This window comes from Hyperolius riggenbachi, chromosome 7, assembly GCF_040937935.1.
Source record: "Hyperolius riggenbachi isolate aHypRig1 chromosome 7, aHypRig1.pri, whole genome shotgun sequence".
NCBI classification, from domain to species: Eukaryota; Metazoa; Chordata; class Amphibia; order Anura; family Hyperoliidae; genus Hyperolius; species Hyperolius riggenbachi.
In genome coordinates this window covers 219,856,980-219,877,293 of record NC_090652.1, presented here as the reverse complement: position 1 = coordinate 219,877,293, position 20,314 = coordinate 219,856,980, and the positions used below count along the sequence as shown (strand labels likewise).

Below are 20,314 nucleotides of genomic sequence, written 5' to 3'. Positions count from 1 at the left end.
GTTCTACAGTAAAAATAAAATTACAAAAAAAAAAAAATATCACCAATTCCTGGTTATGACAATTTTACAACAAAAGTAGAATTTACCTTTAAAGTATAATAGCTCAACCAATTATTCGGTGCAAGTGCTTTATTTATACTCTTCAAAGTTTGCATTGCAAAATAAAAACAAAACAAAACAAAAACAAAATAGTTTCTGCTAAGCAGTTTTATTTGCATGAAATTACACAGCAAAGCATATTTGGGGATCCATGGCAGCAATTCACATATTTATAAGAAAGAAGCCGATTGAGAAGAACGTGGTCATCCAAGTTATAAATTATAACAAGTCTTTATATTGTTTCTCCATCTTCCTTTCAAATTGAAGAGCAGTAAAATAGACTGTGAAAGAGAAAATGTAGATCAGTTTGCCATCATATTACAGCAGCCACTTACTTCTATGTTTAATGTGGCATATCAGACTATTTATGAGCGGTTATTATGGGATACTGTACTTCATACTCCCTGTTTCCATTTTGCATTGATTTATTTAACCACTTGCCGACCGCGCACTCATAACGCGCGCCGGCAAAGTGGCAGATGCAGGACCAGCGACGCAGTACTGCGTCGCCGGCTGCAGGCTAATTAATCAGTCTGTCAATTCACGGCGGGGGGCTCCGTGAATAGCCTGCGGGCTGCCGATCGCGGCTCGCAGGCTAAATGTAAACACAAGCGGAAATAATCCGCTTTGTTTACATTTTTACAACGCTGCTACAGTAGCAGCGTTGTAGTAGATCAGCGATCCCCGGCCAATCAGCGGCCGGGGGTCGCTGTCACATGACAGCGGGGAGCCCTGTGCCCGTCTTCTGGGCACTACTATCTCCAGTGATCTAAGTTGGAAGCCCAATATCACTGCCATCCAACGAAAAGGCCAGCAAAGACTCTACTTCCTCTGACAGATAAGGAAGGTCGGCATGACCAGAGAAATTCTGACCAGCTTCTACTCCGCCACCACTGAGTCGATCCTCTGCTCTTCCATCCTGGTCTGGTACGCTGGAGCCACCGCCAGTGACAAGTTCAAACTACAGAGGGTCATTAGGTCGGCGGAGAGGATCATTGGGTGCCCCCTCCCCTCACTTGCACTACTGTACAACAAAAGGCTGAAATCCAGGGCACTGAGGATCGCAAATGACCCCTCACACCCAGGCCACCGATACTTCAGCTTGCTTCCACTAGGCCAGAGACTTCGAGCCATCCCCACAAAGACTGTTAGACACAGGAACTCTTTTTTCCCATCGGCAGTCAGCTACTTAAACTCCCTCCACATACTTCCATCGGTGCAAGCCCTAACGAACGGTGAAACAAGCCGGTCCACGGCCAAACAGTTGACCGAACCATCCAGCCCACTAGATTAACCGAAGGTCATCTCGGGGTCAATTAATGGACTGGAATGTTAGATATTGTAATGTAATGCAATTGATTGCTTCTGCTGTTGCTGACATCGATCTATCTCTCTATTATATGTCCCTTTTATATGTCTTCTCCCGAGCTATATGTATGTGCCAAAAATAATTCCGGGCATGACCAATCATGCTTGGCGAAATAAACGATTCTGATTCTATTAGAGGCTGCACAGGACAGATCCGTTCCTGTGCAGCCTCCGATCTCTCGGGCAGGGAGGGAGAAGAGGGAGGGGGAGAATGTCGCCGCGGAGGGGGGCTTTGAGGTGCCCCCCCCGCCACCCACAGCATGCAGAAGCGATCAGACCCCCCCAGCACATCATCCCCCTAGGGGGGAAAAAGGGGGGGGCGATGATCGCTTTGCATGCCAGCTGATCTGTGCTGGGGGCTGTAGAGCCCACCCAGCACAGATCTGAAAATACAGCGCTGGTCCTTAAGGGGGGGTAAAGGCTAGGTCCTCAAGTGGTTAATAATCCCAGTCTTATTTCTGTTGGCAGTATCAACAGAATTACTTTAAACTGCAGTATAGTAAAACAACCACAAGATGTCGCTGTCTGTAGGATGATGTGAAGATCTCTATGGTATTGTTATTTACTGTATTCATTTAGTGTCCCTCTCTGTTCTAAGTAAGATGCTTTTCCTGATGGTGGTGTATGTTTTATCTCTACATCTTTTTCTTCAGTAAAGGGTTCTAACTTGTTATACTGAGTCCATATCTGCATGTACAGACCACTCTGCTCCATCTATTTCCTTTAAAATGAATGTGTACACCAAATCCTAAATACACATTAAATTACTGTACAAAATTCTGCATCAGGAAAAAAAGTATGTCACTGTTTTCTGTCCAAATAGATTCCATTGCAAATGCCTGCCATGCGGCACTGATCATAAGGCTCGCCACCGTACTGCAAAGTCTGTGTTGCCTCTAAACCATCGTAACCACTTCCACCGCATCATGTCACACCACTGGTAGTGTGGCCACTCTCATAGAGACTATAGGCCACTGCGACAGGGTGAGGGCAGGGGAGCATACATCAGTGCTATGTGTGAAAGGGGCCTTATAGTTAGCCAATAACTAGTATCCTCCAGGTTCAAAACTTCCTGCTTTAACTGATAGCATGGTACAATACTCTACTGAAGTTAATACCAGAGGATAGCCCTTTAATCTATAGTCTGGGGTGGTGCTTCTAAACCACAGGTGTCAAACACAAGGGCCTCGGGCCAAATGCGTCCCTCTTCATTATTTTATGTGGCCCACCACAGCTTCAAATGCGCCTCATTGTAAGCAGTAAAACAAAGGCACACTGCCTTTCCACCCAGAAGAGCACACCAGTGACAGTTTTTGGTTGAAACATTGTCAGTTTGAGGTGGAGTTCAGCAAAAACCCATGGGACCACCCAGCAAAATTACCATGGGGCCCCCTCTTGGCATCCAACCTCCCTGGTATGGCTGGCATCTTGCCTTGGGCCACATTTTATCTTGATCCTTTTCTCCCGTAGCAGCACTGGAGAAGGTAAATATTAAACTGATCCACAGCGCTTTTCTGCTCTGCAAAAGTGTGTGTGTGTGTGTGTGTGGGGGGGGGGGGGGGTTGCCCTGCATGTTTTCCATATTTGTGCTACTTAGTGTGAGACTGTTCGATAAATGTTAAATCTTAATAAACAATTTGGCGCACAACTTATGATGGCCACTAATGATCCAATCTTTTCTATCCAATTTTACAATTTCTATGTAACATAAGGGATCTGCTTAAAGGGGTTCTTCTGCGAATGAGGAAAAAAATAAAAAGTGGTTTATGCATAAACTATTAAACATCCTTCTAAAAAAGTGTAAAAAGTTTTTTTTTTTAAAAAATGAATGGTTTCATCAATACAACATGTAATGTAACACAGTGATTTATGAAGGACTGGGAGGCTAATCCATTCGTTAGGGGTGTTTTTTTTTTTACTTTCTTTTCACAAACATAACTCCTGCCTACGTAGTTTTCAGTGGTATAACCCACTTCTAGCAGGAATCGCCATTATAGCCCTAACGGCTGAGCTCCGCTGAGCTGCTGAATATGTGCTTACATTGTTGCTAGGCAACCAGAGGCCGTGCAGAGACTCATTTGTGAAAAGAGTCATAAGGTGCTGGGAGAATGAATCAGTCCCATCTACACCATATGATTCTTTGTCAGCTGCGATTCAATTTGATTTGATTCATTGATTTGAGTCAATCTGACATGTCCAATTCATGATTTGATGCAATTCGATTCAAATTGAATTATATCATGAATCGGATATGTCAGATTGAATCAAATCAAATCAATGAATCAAATCAAATTGAATCGAATCTGACAAAGAATCATATGGTGTAGATGGGACTGATTCATTCTCCCAGCACCTTATGATTCTTTTCACAAACGAGTCGCTGCACGGCCTCTGGTTGCCTAGCAACAATGCAAACACATATTCAGCAGCTCAGCACAGTTCAGCCATAGGGCTATAACGGCGATTCCTGCTAGAAGTGGGTTATACCACTGAAAACTACTTAGGCAGGAGTTATGTTTGTGAACAGAAAGTAAAAAAAAAAAAACACCCCTAACAAATGGATTAGCCTCCCAGCCGTCATCCGTCACTATTTAAATTACATGTTGTATTGATGAAACCATTCATTTAAAAAAAAAACTTTTTACACTATTTTAGAAGGATGTTTAATAGTTTATGTCATGTGTGTGAGCACTAACTTGTGCTCCACGTGTGTTCTATATTGTTTATTTATATATGGGGGGTTGCTGTGGTAACTATTATACGCAGCTCTGTCTGCTTTCCCCTCCCATCTTTCCTCTCGCCCAATCAGCGTCAGTACTGGGGGTGGCTTTATGTCACTGGGGGCGAGTTGATTTAGCATAGATGCAATGGCATCCGCCTCCTGCTCTGGCTGCATTGATAGGCTTATGTAGCATATGACGACTTCCAGTTTCCACAAGTTTGTACGCTGATGAAGTGCCCCATACGAGGGTGCGAAACAGCTGTCGACTCTTAATTGTGCTCTCCCTCTCTCTGTATCTCGTTGTGCCTTTGGATTGTACGTATGGATTTTTTATTGATTTTTGCAATACATTGATGTTTTAGTCTGGATGTGCCAAGCTACTTTTTTCTACGTGGTGGATTCTTGGGACTTTGTATCAGCTTAGAGCACTCCAGCAACTGCTATATTGTGTGTCCTATGCACAGATTCTTTAGTTTGCTACAGAGCCACCATTAGACTAGGTTTTAGATTTTGGCCCCCCACCTGATTGAGTTTGACTCCCCTGTTCTTCTAAACACATGGAATCTCACCATTGTATGGTAGGCAGTCATCATAAATATCTGTATTCACAAAGATCCACCTAAGTGTTCACTTGTCAACTTGTACAAGGTTACTTTACTCTCCATAAACAAAAAATTATCATTTCAGTTTGGTAAAGGCAGATGTATTATACATGTGTTCAATCTGTCTAAACAATTTAGTCAGGTACTCTGCACCCTCTGCCTACTGGGTCTCATCACAGCCGCAATGTTTTCTTTGGCTATAGGTATGCATATCTCTGCAGCATTGCACATGTTTTGTCAAAGACATTATGCTGAATAAGAACATGTTTCAGCACCTTACTTTCTTTCACTGGAAATGCTGCTCATGGACATTATCAAAAGTATCTGCTAGATGGCCAGCCAGGATTAGGATTCCATGGTAGTCTGAAATGAGAAGGGGGAGGAGGGGGAGGAAGGGGATGACGATGAGGAGGAGGAGGGGAAGGAAGGGGATGACGATGAGGAGGAGGAGGAGGAGGGGGAGGAGGGGGAGGAGGGGCATGAGGATTAGGAGGTAAATGAAAAGGAGGACGATGCGGCTGAGGATGAGGCTGAGGTCTTGGTTGATTGTTGTAGCCATAGCCATGGCCATTGCCATATCCTAAAACAAAATTTAAATCATGAGTATTCCTAAAAGTGCAGAAATGATTGCAGTAACAGTATGTATTTTGCTGTACAAATTTAAAGAAATCAAATCTATTTCACTATAAAACTTAACAAATAACTGCTACTGAAGCCATATATTATTAAAAAAAAATACTCTATATTCTATCAAAGCCATATATTTTATCTTACAGGAATGTCTGAGTTGTGGTATTTCTTGTTTCACAATCCTCGGACTGATCATGCAATTATTGCAGGCAGACACTCCCACATTGCAATTCTTACCAGTTGCTCAGTGCAATAAGAATTTGCTAGAATGTTTTGTGAAACATCTGTACAATGTATGCAAAGATTTTCGAGTGGGCAATTCTTTATGATGGAAGTAAAGTTCTACTCATACACTTAGTAAAACCAAATAACAACAATAGCAGATAAGAGACACTAAAGTTGCATGGCTCGCTTCACCATTCAGGCATTAAGACATTCAATGAAGTAATGTGTAAGTTTATTCATACTAGCCCATTTTTGTTGTTGTTGTTGTTGTTGTTTAAAAACCCTTTTGTTGTAGCCTTTTTATTTTGTTGCTTAAGGCCCAGTGCACAGGGGCTTTCGGGGCCAATACGCTCCTCTGCAAACGAGCAGAGAAGAGCTTGGGTTAGCTGATCCTAGATGCTACATGTAGCAAACAGGACAAAACAAGACCACAGATGACGACAGGATAGAGCCAAGTGTTTGCGCAAACGATGGGAAAGGTCAGTAACGACATTTAAAGGGAAGGTCCAGGTAAATAAAAAATTAAAAATCTACTTACTTCGGGCTTCCTCCAGCCCCTTGCAGCTGTCCTGTGCCCTCGCCGCAGCTCCCGGTCCCCTCTGGTGCAGATACCGACCTCACCAGGTCGGCATCTTCCTGCTCTAGTCTCCAGCATGTGGCACATGGAGTCGCACTGTTGGCATCTGAGCCGTACTGCGCAGACGCAGAACTACTGCACCTGCGCTGTACAGTCCGAATAATGTCAGTGCAACTCTGAGAACCGCTCGAGCAGGCGCAGTGGGCATCTTGCACCAGAGGGGACCCTGGGCCACCGGTGGGGAGCAGAGCTGCAGTGTGGGCACAGGATGGCTGCAAGTCGCTGGAGGAAGCCCCGGGTAAGTAGATGTTTTTTTATAGCTCCTTGGATGTGTCCTTTGAATGTTCAGTGCTTGAGCGTAGAATGCTGGTTCAAGGCTTGTCTGAACCGGGGTGGTGTCAGTAAGCCCTAAATTGTTTAAGTTTCCTCAATGTCATGATGTAACCACATTGAGTCATCATGTTAGGGCTGCGTTACTCTTGCACATGCACAATAGAACCTTCAGCTTATGGACAGATGATTTCAGAGACATGCCCAGTTACCCTATAATAGTGTGTCGCTGCCCAGCAGGGAAGCAGTGCAGGAAGCTCTGATTAGTGATGTCCCACCTCTTCCTGTCTCTGCTATTGCTTGCTGCGGTACTAAGGTAATGGTGGAGTCCCTATGTAGAATGGTGCAGTAATAATGGGAGCTTCCTGTGTTGCTTCCGGGCTGGACAGTGGTGCACTATTATAGGACATCTGAGCACGTCTCTGAAATCATATGTCCATCAGCTGTTTTTCCTCGACAACATTCTATTTCGCATGAGTAACGTGGCCCTAACCAGATGACGCAATATGGTTATGTCATGATGTTAAGGAGATGCTGACAGTTTAGGGCATACCAACACCACACTAACCCTAAGTAGTATAATAGCAGCTATATTCTAAAGTGCATACGGCTTTTGACCAACAAAAACAGGTGAAAAATCTGCAAAAAAATCTTGAAAAATAATTAGAATTTAGCATTGTTGGGTGCTGATTTCTCCCATTGGATTGATCTAGCTGGACAGTTGGATGGTGTATTGGTTAAGATGTAGTGCTTTAGCCTCTGACCAGGGTTCCATCCCCGGCTCAAGCCAGTACGTTTAACAGTAAGGAGTCTTTGGATAAGGCTTTCTAATGATCCTGGTCACCCGAGAAGTGCCCACTAAGACACTAAGGGCCATATGCAATTCACTTTTTTTCCTGGGTTTCCTCCTAGGTGATATTTTCACAACTTGTCATAAAATGCCTATTAAGCCACCAGCAAGCAAGAAAATGCTCAAAATAAATTTAATGGTCCTTTTTCACAAACTTTTGGGTATTTTTTAAGTTGTAAAATGCTGAAAAGTTACTTTAAAGAGAAGATGAAAATGATCTCTTAGGAGAAAACTCAGATGAAAATGTTAATTGCATATGGGCCTAAATGTTATGTATCTTGTCTTGTCTTGTCTCTATGTTCCCTCAGGGTGGTAGGGTCAATGCGGGTCAATATATATAGATGGGCATTCAATTCAAATGCTATGAAGATGTGATAAGCATTTTCAGGGCAGAATTAGTGTTTTGATCCCTTTTTCCTGACAATTGCTGTAGCTTGTCAGGGGAATCATCAGTGATAGTTCTGTACATTAAAAATAAATAAACAAATTCAAAGACTCAAAAATGAAGTCCCTCTCAATTAGGGATGATCGATAAAAAGAGCAAATTCCGTTCCACTTGAATTCCGGAATTCTGCCAGCGCTAAATTCCGTTACCATTACATTTGCGGAAATCCACAAAATTCTGTGGAATTCCGCATTCCGGCGGAAAAATTAAAGTAATCGCAAATTAAACCTTGTTTTTGCTAAATGGTAGCCCATGGGACCTAGTGGCTGTTCCAACGGTCATTTTTTTTGCAGCAGGAGGTGTCTAGCGGTGGTCCCATGGCGGTCATTTTGGCACTGCAGAAGGTGTCGCTTAAGCCATTGGACCTAGAGGTGGTCCCATGGTGGTCGTTTTGGCACCGCAGGAGGTGTCGCTTAAGCTATGGGACCTAGCGGTGGTCCTATGGCGGTCGTTTTGGTGCCGCGTAAGCTTTGGGACCTGGCGGTGGTCCCATGGCAGTGGTTTTGGTGCCACAGGAGGTGTCGCGTAAGCTTTGGGAGCTGGCGGTGGTCCCATGGCAGTGGTTTTGGTGCCGCAGAAGGTGTCGCGTAAGCTTTGGGACCTGGTGGTGGTCCCATGGCAGTGGTTTGGCGCCGCAGGAGGTGTCGTGCAAGCTTTGGGACCTGGCAGCGGTCCCATGGCAGTGGTTTTGGCGCCGCAGGAGGTGTCGCGTAAGCTTTGGGACCTGGCGGTGGTCCCATGGCAGTAGTTTTGGCGCCGCAGGAGGTGTCGCGTAAGCTATGGGACCTGGTGGCGGTCCCATGGCAGTGGTTTTGGCGCCGCAGGAGGTGTTGTTACGCCATGGGACCTGACGGTGGTCCCATGGCGGTGGTTTTGGCGCCGCAGGAGGTGTCGCGTAAGCTATGGGACCTGGCGGTGGTTCCATGGCGGTAGTTTTGGCGCCACAGGAGGTATCGCATATTCTATGGGACCTATACAAAATGGTTGGGATAGGTGAGATAGCTAGGGAGCTGGTTGCTAACATAGGATTGATTGGTTTTTGTTAAGACTGTAATTGGTGCTGAAATGATTCCAATTTTCATGCAGAAATCCATTTGGGTGGTTTTTGTAAGCCTCTGATTGGTGCAGAAATTCCTATTTTCATGAAGAAATCCTGTTGTTTTCACTTTAAGCTTCTTCTAGGGGCTTCCTTGCGGTTGGCTTACAAAAATCCGCATTCCGCCGGAATTACGCATCGCTCCACAAAATTTCCGCTATAGCGTTATAGCCATTCCTTTCCGATGCGACGGAACGGAACAACCAAATTCCTCCCGGAATTTGCGGAAATGGAATTCTGTGGAATGTGGTGAGCATCCCTACTCTCAATTGATATTTGATTCCTCTGTCTATTGAACTTTGAATGAGAAAAAAAAACATTCTTCAATGAAATCTAGATTGGCGGGGAGCAGAAGAGGGAGCTGTGGGTAAATGCGACACTCAAGTAAAGATTGTATAACTTTGTACTTTTATGAGTAGTACAAAAGCTAAAAACACCAGAAGACAAAATACAGGTCCTTCTCAAAAAATTAGCATATTGTGATAAAGTTTATTATTTTCTGTAATGTACTGATAAACATTTGACTTTCATATATTTTAGATTCCCTTTCATATATTTTAGATTCACTACACACAACTGAAGTAGTTCAAGCCTTTTATTGTTTTAATATTGATGATTTTGGCATACAGCTCATGAAAACCCCAAATTCCTATCTCAAAAAATTAGCATATCATGAAAAGGTTCTCAAAACGAGCTATTAACCTAATCATCTGAATCAACTAATTAACTCTAAAACCCTGCAAAAGATTCCTGAGGCTTTCAAAAACTCCCAGCCTGGTTGATTACTCAAAACCGCAATCATGGGTAAGACTGCCGACCTGACTGCTGTCCAGAAGGCCATCATTGACACCCTCAAGCAAGAGGGTAAGACACAGAAAGAAATTTCTGAACGAATAGGCTGTTCCCAGAGTGCTGTATCAAGGCACCTCAGTGGGAAGTCTGTGGGAAGGAAAAAGTGTGGCAGAAAATGCTGCACAACGCTGGAGAAGGACCAATTCCAGACCTTGGGGGACCTGCGGAAGCAGTGGACTGAGTCTGGAGTAGAAACATCCAGAGCCACTGTGTACAGGCGTGTGCAGGAAATGGGCTACAGGGGCCGCATTCCCCAGGTCAAGCCACTTTTGAACACTGAGAAGCAGCACTGGACTGTTGCTCAGTGGTCCAAAGTACTTTTTTCGGATGAAAGCAACTTTTGCATGTCATTCGGAAATCAAGGTGCCAGAGTCTTGAGGAAGACTGGGGAGAGGGAAATGCCAAAATGCCTGAAGTCCAGTGTCAAGTACCCACAGTCAGTGATGGTCTGGGGTGCCATGTCAGCTGCTGGTGTTGGTCCACCGTGTTTTATCAAGGGCAGGGTCAATGCAGCTAGCTATCAGGAGATTTTGGAGCACTTTATGCTTCCATCTGCTGAAAAGCTTTATGGAGATGAAGATTTTATTTTTCAGCACGACCTTGCACCTGCACACAGTGCCAAAACCACTGGTAAATGGTTTACTGACCATGGTATTACTGTGCTCAATTGGCCTGCCAACTCTCCTGACCTGAACCCCATAGAGAATCTGTGGGATATTGTGAAGAGACAGTTGAGAGACGCAAGACCCAACACTCTGGATGAGCTTAAGGCCGCTATGGAAGCATCCTGGGCCTCCATAACACCTGAGCAGTGCCACAGGCTGATTGCCTCCATGCCACGCCGCATTGAAGCAGTCATTTCTGCAAAAGGATTCCCAACCAAGTATTGAGTGCACAACTGAACATAATTATTTGAGCGTTGACTTTTTTTGTTTTAAATACACCTTTCTTTTATTGGTTGGATGAAATATGCAAATTTTTTGAGATAGGAATCTTGGGTTTTCATGAGCTGTATGCCAAAATCATCAATATTAAAACAATAAAAGGCTTGAACTACTTCAGTTATGTGTAATGAATCTAAAATATATGAAAGTCGAATGTTTATCAGTACATTACAGAAAATAATGAACTTTATCACAATATGCTAATTTTTTGAGAAGGACCTGTAGAAATCAAAACTCTGCTCTAACATTCGGATTCAGATGGCCGAGGTGGTAAATGATCGATGTAAGGTATATAGTGATCATTTAGGAGATCTACTACTGTATGTCTATCTAAAAGGATCTCTTCAATGCTCAAAGTAGAGGGAGTTTCTCCAGATGCTGGGGCACTTCCTCCTGGCACCTTTAACAACAGTAGTATGTCTCCTGTGTGTTGACTTGCACTGTTTGTTTTTTTTAACAATAGTATGATTACATATCTTATACTCATATGGCCAGTCTATATTACGCAAGTTCAATTTGAGACACCTTTAAAGTGGACCTGAACTCTTGCACAGGACACAAGAATAATATAACAGAAATGCACCCTCTATGTATTTAAAGAGTTTAGCCTGTGTAATTCACCCTCATTTGTGTCTAATCACTAGTTGTAATTTGATCTCTCCCCTGTGTCACATGCCTGCCTATGGCGGATAAGCCCATTTGAAAGAACAGGCTGTAAACAATATGTCTGCTTCCATGAATCAGGAAGTAGAAACTGTGCAAATATATTTTAGTATATGTATCAGCTGTAACAAAGAATTTTTTTTTTAAGTTATTATGCTGTTGTGTGTCTTTTAGAGCAGAGAGGAGTTCTGAGTTCAGGTCCACTTTAAGTAAACCTGTCTTTAAAGGACACCGGACGTGACAGGAAATGGCTGCCATATTTATTTCCTTTTAAGTCCTGCAGTTCTACGGATCAATTTGGCTGCAGTAGCATCTGAATCACACCAGAAGCAAGCATGCAGCTAATCTTGTCAGACTTGACCAAAATGTCAGAAACATCTGATCTGTATGCTTGGCCAGGTTCTATGGCTAAAAAAATTAGAGGCAGAGGATCAGCAGGGCTGCCAGGCAACTGGTATTGTTTAAACATAAATAAATATGGCAGCCTCCATATACCTGTCACTTAAGGTCTGATCCCTTTCATTGGATGCAGTGGAGACACCTAGAACTGCATGCACACACTTATTGTTTCCTCTAAGACAAGGGTAGGGAACCTATGGCTCGGGAGCCAGGTGGGGCTCTTTTGATGGCTGCATCTGGCTCGCAGGCACATCAGTAGGGATTGACTCACTAAGCTGCACTACTCAAGCAGTGTAGCCTATTATTATTATTGATTTATAATTATTATTATTGATTTATAAAGTGCCAATATATTCTGTGGCCCTGTACAAAGCGTAGAATGGCAGCACAAGTAAAATTTTCAATGTAGCCACGCTACTGCTGTAGCATGCACTACTAACTTACCTGCGCCGCTCCAACTATCCCTCCCTGGACTCTATCGGGTCCAGTGATTTTGTAGGGTGAGATCCCCGCACTTCCATTCAGTGATGATCGTAATCAGCAAATTACGATTACGCAAAATTTCACATACATTTTTGCATTTACACTTATACGTAATTACGATTTGTAAATCCAATTGATTTCGTAGTGATTCATAATGTCCCCTAAAATTTCGCATCATTTTTTCGTTATTTCTTGCTGACTTTTCAGTGAATAGCAAAGTCCCCATACATGGTAGTGAAACCTAAATTGCTACATATGTTAAGGAGAATAGTGAGTACAAGTCAAAAACATTTTTTTTTTCAAAAAGAACTTGTAGTTTTTGAGAAAATCGATTATAAAATGCAAAGAAAAAATGTTTTTTAAACAAAAAATGACAGTTTAAAAACCATTTTTCTTTGCATATTTAAAATAAATTTTCTCAAAACTGCAATGTCTTATTGAAAAATTATTTTTTTGCCTTGTACCAAACATTCTTCTTAACATACAGTACAGACCAAAAGTTTGGGCACACCTTCTCATTCAAAGAGTTTTCTTTATTTTCATGACTATGAACATTGTAGATTCACACTAAAGGCATCCAAACTATGAATTAACACATGTGGAATTATAGTACATAACCAAAAAGTGTGAAACAACTGAAAATATGTCATATTCTAGGTTCTTCAAAGTAGCCACCTTTTGCTTTGATTACTGCTTTGCACACTCTTGGCATTCTCTTGATGAGCTTCAAGAGGTAGTCACCTGAAATGGTTTTCACTTCACAGGTGTGCCCTGTCAGGTTTAATAAGTGGGATTTCTTGCCTTATAAATGAGGATGGGACCATCAGTTGCGTTGTGGAGAAGTCAGGTGGATACACAGCTGATAGTCCTACTGAATAGACTGTTAGAATTTGTATTATGGCAAGAAAAAAAGCAGCTAAGTAAAGAAAAACGAGTGGCCATCATTACTTTAAGAAATGAAGGTCAGTCAGTCCGAAAAATTGGGAAAACTTTGAAAGTGTCCCCAAGTGCAGTCTAAAAAACCATCAAACGCTACAAAGAAACTGGCTCACATACGGAAAGGAAGACCAAGAGTCACCTCTGCTGCGGAGGATAAGTTCATCCGAGTCTCCAGCCTCAGAAATCGCAGGTTAACAGTAGCTCAGATTAGAGACCAGGTCAATGTCACACAGAGTTCTAGCAGCAGACACATCTCTAGAACAACTGTTAAGAGGAGACTGTGTGAATCAAGCCTTCATGGTAGAATATCTGCTAGGAAACCACTGCTAAGGACAGGCAACAAGCAGAAGAGACTTGTTTGGGCTAAAGAACACAAGGAATGGACATTAGACGAGTGGAAATCTGTGCTTTGGTCTGATGAGTCCAAATTTGAGATTTTTGGTTCCAACCAAAAATGTTGTGTGTGGCTTAGAAAAGGTGAACGGATGGTCTCTACATGCCTGGTTCCCAGCGTGGAGCATGGAGGAGGAGGTGTGATGGTGTGGGGGTGCTTTGCTGGTGACACGGTAGGGAATTTATTCAAAATTGAAAGCATACTGAACCAGCATGGTCACCACAGCATCTTGCAACGGCATGCTATTCCATCCGGTTTGCGTTTAGGGGGACCATCATTTATTTTTCAACAGGACAATGACCCCAAACACACCTCCAGGCTGTGTAAGGGCTATTTGACCAGGGTGCTGCGCCAGATGACCTGGCCTCCACAGTCACCAGACCTGAACCCAATCAAGATGGTTTGGGGTGAGCAGAGTGAAGGCAAAAGGGCCAACAAGTGCTAAGCATCTCTGGGAACTCCTTCAAGACTGTTGGAAAACCATTTCAGGTGAGTACCTTTTGAAGCTCATCAAGAGAATGCCAAGAGTGTGCAAAGCAGTAATCAAAGCAAAAGGTGGCTACTTTGAAGAACCTAGAATATGACATATTTTCAGTTGTTTCACACATTTTGGTTATGTACTATAATTCCACATGTGTTAATTCATAGTTTGGATGCCTTCAGTGTGGATCTACAATGTTCATAGTCATGAAAATAAAGAAAACTCTTTGAATGAGAAGGTGTGTCCAAACTTTTGGTCTGTACTGTATGTAGCAATTTTGGTAGCAATAATAGCATGTATGGGGGCTTTGCTATTAACTGCTAAAGTCAGCACAAAATTTAGCGAAATTGCACGTAAATTATGCAAAGAATTACACAATATTATGAAATATTACTATTACATACGAAATTAATTAAGACTTTTCCTGAAATTTCGCATTACGATTATGATGCGTAAATAAGAATTTCAATGCGAAATTTCACATATGCGAAATTTCGGCCCACGACTGCTTTCATTGGCCCAATTAGGCTGCCTGTCACTTGACGGTATTGGTCTTACATACAATGCACACATTTACTTGTATTTTGTTTGAAACATATTGTATGGCTCTCACCGAATTACATTTTAAAATATGAGGTGCTTGTGGCTCTCTCAGCCAAAAAGGTTCCTGACGCCTGCTCTAAGATCTCTCTAAAAGACCTGAAACATGACAGAAGAGGATCTCTCAGTGATGCTGCTTTGGCATGGGTTATTTCTGCAAGGAAGGCTACCACCAAACCTATTGCATCAGTGTGACTTAATGCCAAAAAGAGCAGAGAGGTATGATATGTAGATATGATGAGGAACTCAAATATACGGTAGATATCTCAGATTTCCTCTAGAAATTCAATATATGACTTAGTGTTCATTCTGAAAATTGTCAATGAAGAGTGTTTGGCACAAAAAATAAATGTAAAGTAATATTAATCGTGAATTATGCTCACCGTAAGATGACATGATGAAAATCCTGAAAAACAACAAAATGCAATAAAGTTAAATGAAACGTACTCAAAATGAAAGCAACTAGTTGTATTAATTATGTATTTACCCATTGGCATACAGAGCAAAGCAGCACGTAAGAATTTATTTGTTTATTTACCTTTTTTACAAGGAAATAGTTACATGGAGCTCCGTTTTTATGCCTCTCGGCATTCTCTACACAGTGTAATTGTCCCAGGCAATGCTCAACACTGGCCAAACTGTAGGTTGACGGCCATTTAGAAAAAAAATTGCAATTCGCTTCACTAAGCTGCTCCCAGCCTCCCAGTGGCCATTTTTCACTTTCTCTAATTGTGCGATACAGATAACAGAATTAGACGCTGATCTACTGACAACTGCCCAATGGGAGCACCTTAAAGTGGATCCGAGATGAACTTTTACTCATTGCATAATTGTGTTCCTTTCCTATTGTTTATAGGGCATTCCTCAAGCCAAATACTGTTTTGTTTTTGTTTCAATACTTTAATTCCCTATAAACTAAAGAAGCCACGCCCACAGGTTTTCAGAGAGCCAAGGCACTTTCAGACAGTAGCAAGGGCTCATGGGAGCTCAGTCTTGGCAGGAGGAGGGGGGGGGGGTATTACTAGCCAGAGATTTCAGAGGCAGAGGGGAGGAGGAAGGGGGATTAGGTTTTTTTTGCTCAAGATGCAGATAAGCCTGCCTCTGTGTAATGTTGTGTAATGTTTACAAACAACATGGCTGCTGTCATTGTATCACAGGAATAATCAATCATAATTTATTAAAGCTGTTTGCAGCTAGATTTGCTGTGTAAACTATCTAAACTTTAGATAAGATATATAGACAAGTTACTCGTTATAGTTAGTTTTTCATCTCGGATCCGCTTTAAGGCCTAATCACACTAACGCGCTTCTACCCGCTTTTCAGAAACATGCCAATCTTAGACCCCCAGGACACTGCAAATCCGATTTGTGATTCCGATTTGCGATTCCAATTTTCTCTGGATGCTATCTAAACAAAAAGGAAAATGTAGAAAATAAAACCCAGCATGCAGTCTCGATTAAAAATCGTAAATCGGAATCGCATGTAGTGTGCAAGGTGCCTCAAAGATAGAAAAAAGCAGACAGAAGCACATTAGTGTACTCAGTCCCTTAAAGCCTGAGCCCACTGATGCCGCTGTGTCCACTTTTCAGTTACACATCAATGTTATAGATGCTGAAAAGCGGACAGAAGTGGACACAACTGCATCAGTGTGCTCAGTCCCTTAGTGAGGGGAGACTCTTGTTCCATAAACATATGGACAGAGCTCCTGAGTGGAGCTGTATACCAGGTGATAAGAGGTGTCTAGTAGGAAGCCTGTCAGCACGAACACTGATTGGAATCCATTTGGGTAGACGTGTTCCACCCTTAATTGGACCTTGATTGACCCTGCTCACTCATTCCTGCTGATTGTCTGTTATGGAGTCCCAGGGCATTACGGGACTGCCCATAGGATTTTCCCACTAACATCACAGTTGTTCGGTTTGAGCATTTCCAAACTGAACATGCAATATCCTGAGAGAATTTGGCATTTACCATAACATCAGCACTAGACAGGGACACATTCTGCTATTTGGACTGTGAAAAAAACAGCACAAAGAGAAAAAAAAAATCTAGTGTATCTTTCCTTTCTGTAAAAAAATAAATTAATTACAGTGTGCCTGATAGTAACATTCTACCTGTAAAAAATGATACGTTTCACACCTTTATTCCGGCACCAGCAACTTATTAGTAAGAGCTGCAAACACGACTCTCATCACAGCGACAGCATCAGGCGTCTTCAGAGTTAGGAGTTTATTCAGTTAACAAATATACAGATACAGTCAGTTACATCTTAGCAAAGCAGATTCTTCTGTAGTAAGTCCGTTGCGTTACAGCTTCTTGATTACCTTCCTAATGCATGGTAATCAGGTTATCTTCTTTCTATACTAAGTTACATCTAAACTAAGTATATACAGCATACAAGATAAACTAACGAGACATAAATAAATATATAAGTAAAGATTAAGACCAGCGGTGACAGGGACAGAAAGTGTCTCTCTGTAAACCGACTGTTGGTTTTATACGGACCAGAAAGAGTTAAATGTGACCTCATCTGAGCCATCCCCCCAAAACCTACAATTGGCTCAGACCCCTCGTGGTGTCATAATACCCACCTACTTGATTAATATTCTATGAGCTCTTTTAACCTACATCCAAAGGGATCTACTATTTTGATAAACATGGGCTATGTTTTTTTTTCTGCCTCCTCCCGGTCGGGGCATCGTATACCGATGGCCTTCTATCAGGAACAACCAGAACCATATTCCTGGTAGCTGCCTGCCATCATCTCTTCTAAGAAAACCTCTTCTTAAAGGTATACTCTGCGAACAAGCCTTTTACCTAAAACTCAGTCCAAATAACTGAGGCCTACTTAAATTATAACACTACCAAGGCAAGGAAGAGAACCTAAAACCGGGTTCTTTTTTTCAATCTACCTCCTCCTTCCCTCCTTATAGCAGCGTACATGCAAAAAGGGCATCGGGAAAAAAGGGCGCGGGTGAACCTTTCACTTCTGAGGGTCAACTTTAAGGTCATGTGACCACACAGTCTAGTCCTAGAAGCATTCTCATCCTACTTTGGTTCAGATCATTGCTACACTATCTCCTTTTCCCACTGTCCAACCATTCTAGAAACCACAACATTGCACTTAACATCACTGTGACACCCCTGTGGTTTATGTCACTCACCAAAACCACATCCTACTGCTCAATACACTAGAGGGGAGGGCTGTGGCTGTAACAGCTATGCCTTTGTTCAAACCAGCAACAAAGGTGAGTAGTGAAAGTGCCACGTCCACCCTCATCATCACTGGATCTTTCAAGCTCCTATTAGTGTAAAATGAGGGGTTTGTTGGGAGGGGGCATCAGTCCTTCTGTTACTTCAGGGAAAATGTATAGAAAGCAGAGATGGACTTTAAATGATCTAGAAAACCTTGAACTGGATGTATTAAAACACTGTCTTCTGTTATACAAAAAAACTCTTTTGTTGAGTGCTGCAAATGACCAAGATCTTCTGACTGCTAATTCAACAACCCATCAGCAACCTTCCCTATTATACAATTCACTCGGGTGAGATTTCAACATTAGTGTCCTCCAACTACCAAACCTTAGTAAATAAACCTTATGAAAGCACTGTACTCCATATCCTTGGTGGTTTCCTGAAGTCTTCTGCTGTGAATGAAATGACATGGCAAACAGAAAAAACAGGTGTAGTTACTTTTCCTGGGCAGTTCCAGGCAAGGACGGTTCTGGGGGCCCTGGGGCAAAAGTAACTTGGGGGCCCTCTTGATGCCCTCCTTCCAATTAAATCACCTCCAGGGTTCCTGAGCTGGCTGCCAGGCCTGATCCAATCCCCCCACCCACCCCCACCCGTCACACAATATCATTAGATATCCATCATATGTCCCCTAAAAAGCATTTTTGGGGTTCCCATTATTGGTCACCATAGCTGGAAGGGAAGAGGGGCACCTTAGGGGGCCACCACAGGCTATGGGGCCCTGGGGCAATTGCCCCTTTTGCCTCTATGGCAGCGCCGGCCCTGGTTCCAGGCATAGACGTTTGCCTAGTCATGCACAGTCACACAGTGGCAGAGATTGAATTTACCAATGTAGAACCCCTGTGATTATTAGGTAATTATTTATTAGGTAATAAATCCATTTAAAATCATCTGGCCAGGAGTCCACTATACCAACATATTCTTGAAGCACTGACTTCCACAGTGTCAAGCTTTTTTCTAAGAGAGAGCTTAGCCTGTTCCATGCACCTGACAACCTGGACATCTTGATGATGGTGAGGTAAGCAGCAGCTCCACGCTGCCTGTTGTTTTTACTTTTCTATGCCCTGATGGACTACAGCTGTAGTCCATCAGGGCATATAAAAGTAAAAAAGTAATAATCTGAAAAGTGGCATGGAGCCCACTTGGAAGGGCAATGGCAGGTGCATTTAGCTGCAGCCTGAAGTTCCTTTTTAACCTTAGAATCACAAAAAAGCAAAAGTGCAGTACCAGCTTTGGAGTGTCCAAGCATTTAATCCCATATTGTGCATCATAACAAGAACTCCTGTTACAGGTATACTTTAGTTCTTAGCCATATGTGTCTTAATGTTCACTTACCGAATCTGTGTCCTCAGAGAGTACACTGTGTGAGTGGCACTCCTGGTAGTTCACGACTTCACATGCTTTTATATAAGTAGACAGAAGGGTAGGGAGGAAACCCAGTCTAAGATGAAGCAATTTGGTAGGGAATGGAGTACCCAATTTGCATTCCATACTGTATTTAATTTCTGTTTATGAATTATAAGGTAATAATTAGACATTCCTTGCCTCTGAAGCACCAATAGAAATATATTAATAAACCTATGACAAAAGGATATAAAACTAGAATTCCATTGGCCATTACATTAATGTACACTACTTAACTATCCAAAGTGATAGTTATGCCAGACATTAAAAAAAAACAGGACGCAATTAGGATGTTCTCAGCCACATGACCTGACAGGATGATAGATTTGAGTGATGAGTGATAAATCATTTCTTAACTTTCATAATGAAGCCATATGTAAATAACTTATTCAAAGTTGTCCAGTAAAACAGAATAGTAATGTTGTTTCAGTGTGTTTGTTCTCTGAAGTGTGCAGTGAAGAAGACAAGTAAACAACTGATGATGCCAATATGCCAGTGTCCATTGCTACTGTATATCCTGAATACAAAAATTAAATGTTAAAAGGCCACAGACTGTGCATGAACTATTTATGTATGTGTCATCCACACTCTTGTCTGTTTTCACCATAAAATATGTTGCCATTATACAATTAAAAATAATGATAGTAATCAGAGTAATAAATGCCTTATTTAAAATTCATAGCAAAGCAATGCTCTGCTATGCGCTGCATTACTGTACATCATTCTTGTGTATAGTGCAGTGCTTCCTCATTCAGTATATTTGAATAGGGATAATGCTGCAATGGAGAGTGTTGCCATTGTGATATACGAGATGGGGTAGCCCTTCTCAGGGCAGCCGCTAGCTACAAATGAGTCACGCCTCTGCTTAGGGCCTCACTTGAGAGGGGGCCTCGCTTTCTCGCAGGCGGTGGCTGGCCTTCCCTGTGCTGCCCCAGTAGCCCACAGGAACTTATGATACC

At 42.4% G+C, this 20,314-nt stretch overlaps 1 long non-coding RNA gene across 2 annotated transcripts; it reads right to left on the bottom strand.

The window, feature by feature from the left end:
- Positions 1 to 232: 232 nt before the first annotated feature.
- Positions 233 to 19,323, bottom strand: LOC137525767 (uncharacterized). 2 transcript variants are annotated; one of them, XR_011023002.1, is made up of 4 exons: positions 19,287 to 19,323; positions 15,083 to 15,105; positions 5,067 to 5,371; positions 233 to 380 (listed from the first exon to the last, which is right to left on the bottom strand). It is a non-coding gene; the product is annotated as an uncharacterized lncRNA (long non-coding RNA). The 2 variants fall into 2 exon arrangements; XR_011023003.1 differs by having other exon boundaries at positions 5,072 to 5,371.
- Between the last annotated feature and the right edge of the window lie 991 nt (positions 19,324 to 20,314).